Source organism: Alligator sinensis, unplaced genomic scaffold (genome assembly GCF_000455745.1).
Source record: "Alligator sinensis unplaced genomic scaffold, ASM45574v1 scaffold493_1, whole genome shotgun sequence".
NCBI classification, from domain to species: domain Eukaryota; kingdom Metazoa; phylum Chordata; order Crocodylia; family Alligatoridae; genus Alligator; species Alligator sinensis.
In genome coordinates, this window is record NW_005842513.1 from 551,177 (window position 1) to 553,440 (window position 2,264).

Here is a 2,264-nt window from a genome sequence, read left to right on the forward strand (position 1 = left end):
CCCCCATGATGGGAAGGCACTGGCCATGGCAGTGAGTCCTGGGTGCTGCCCCCCGGGTGGATGATTCTCCCTCCCTTGTGAGCTCATGGAGCTGGCTGCAGGATGCTGGGCTCAGCTCCACATCCCCCTCCAGCATCTATCTCTCGCTCTCCCATCTGTGGAGGGTGAGGCGTCGTCCAGAAGGTGCGGGGTTGGGACCACCTGGAGTTTGGAACCTTTTCTCTCACCCAAGTTACCAGGTACCTAGCGCTCCGTCCCCTCGCCTTTCCCCGCTCCATGGGGCAGGCAGGGGGGTGGGTGAAGGTTCAAAGACTCATGCGCCCCGAGGGGTCCGCGTGGGCAGCCACGGGAGGTCTGCCAAGGTAGGGCGGGCATGTGCGGACGTGCCCGTGCCCTCGGCAGTCCCTGCCCGTGCAGCCCCCGGGACGGAGAGGGGTCACCCTGCCTCCCTCTCTGCAGAGGAGCCTGAAAGGTGATTGCCTGCAGGCTGCGGCTCCCTTGCCACCGTCATCCCATTGCCCGGCCCATCCCTCCAAACCCCCCTGCCTATCGCAGTCACCCCCTCTGCACCCTGGGTGGGGTGAGGGCTGGCCAAGGGGAGTGGAGGAGGTTCATAATTCCGGGCACAGGTGCGGGAGCACTGTGGAGCCACCAGAGCCCGCGGCACGCCCGGCCATGCCCCCCTGAGCTGAGCACCTGGACTGACCCCCACAGTGGAGGGCTCACCTTTGTGGCCACAACCCTCCTTCAGGTTGTTAAAACTCTCTCCTGTGTTTGTCTAGTATGTAGGGCTCCCCCTGAGGGAAGGCAGGCAACCGGCTGGGCAGGAACGCCTCCCCTCCCACAACCCCCACCGGGTCGCTGCGGTGGGGGAGGAAGGCCAGCTCAGGGACCCCATCCCGACCATGTGCAGACTCAGGAGCCTACCCTCCCTCTGGCTTGGCTTCTGCCATAGGGCGAGGTGGCAACTGTGGAAAAAAGCCTGTGCAAAAAAAAGTGACAACTCTTAGCGGTGGATCACTCAGCAACTCTTAGCGGTGGATCACTCAGCTTGTGCGTTGATGAAGAATGCAGCTATCTGTGAGAATTAATGTGAATTGCAGGACACATTGATCATCAACACTTTGAACACACTTGTGGCCCTGGGTTCCTCCCGGGGCTATGCCTGTCTGAGCATCGCTTGAAGGTCAATCGCCCGTGCGGTGCGTGTGGGGCCGGTGGTGCTGTCTGGTCCCCGCTGCCACCGGGCATGGCTGGGGTGTCTCGCAGGCAACCCAGGGTCCCTCAGGCCCACTTCTGCTTGCCCTCTTGGGGGGAAGAGGGGCGGCCCGAGCCCCCGAATGCCTTTGTCCCCCTAAGGTCAGACACGATGCCTTGGAATGCCCGCCTTGGGGAGCTCGTCCTGCTCGTGGAGGACTGTCGTGGCAGTCCAACCCGCGCCTCGGCCAGGTTGGCTGTGGAGCATGCTCCTGGCATCCCAGGGGGAGCTGGGCCCACCCCATGCGGCTGTCTCGAGCCTGCGCTCCTACCCCCGAGGAACAACTTGTGCCTGCGGGCACGCAGGGGCCTTGGCAAGGAGCGTGGCAAGAAAGGGAGCATGCGGTGGGGTTCAGACACTCAGCTGGCAGGTGGGAGCGAGTGCAGCGGGCAGGCAGTGGGCAGGCATGGGCGGCTGGGCCTTCGGGCTTCGGGTACCTCTCACCTTCCGCCTCTGCCTCTGCCCACCCGGAATCCAGGGCTGTCCTCTCCCCACCGCCTCTGCTGCCTTCCCTCTTCCAGGCCCCTCCCACCCCACGAGTCCCTGGCCTCCGTGCCAGGGGGTGCCATACACGGCTGCTCCTCCCTCAGGGCCATTCTCCCCAGCTCCTTTCCATCGGGCCTCCTCTGGGGATGGCGCACTCTCCTGCAGCTGCGGTGGGTAGGACTGCATACGCGCACGACGTGCTGAGAGGCCAAGCCAGCCCCGTCCGGTCCCGGCCTTCTCAGCCGCCCCGCCTTGCAGCCCTCTCCAATGCCTGGGCCCTCCCATTCAACTGCAATCTCATATCAGACATGGCGACCCACTGAATTTAAGCATATGAGTCAGTGGAGGAAAAGAAACTAACCAGGACTCCCTCAGTAATGGCGAGTGAACAGGGAAGAGCCCAGTGTTGAATCCCCATCCTGCAGTGAGGTGTGGGAAATATGGTGTACAGAAGACCCACTCCCTGGTGCCGCTCTCATGAGGCCCAAGTCCTTCTGATCGAGGCACAGCCCATGGATGG

General features: G+C 63.5%; 1 non-coding gene across 1 annotated transcript; it reads left to right on the forward strand.

Annotated features, from left to right (window-relative positions):
* The first annotated feature begins 1,026 nt into the window (after nt 1–1,026).
* On the forward strand, nt 1,027–1,179 carry LOC112551574. Its single transcript, XR_003095881.1, has one exon. It is a non-coding gene; the product is annotated as a 5.8S ribosomal RNA (ribosomal RNA).
* The last annotated feature ends 1,085 nt before the right edge of the window (nt 1,180–2,264 follow it).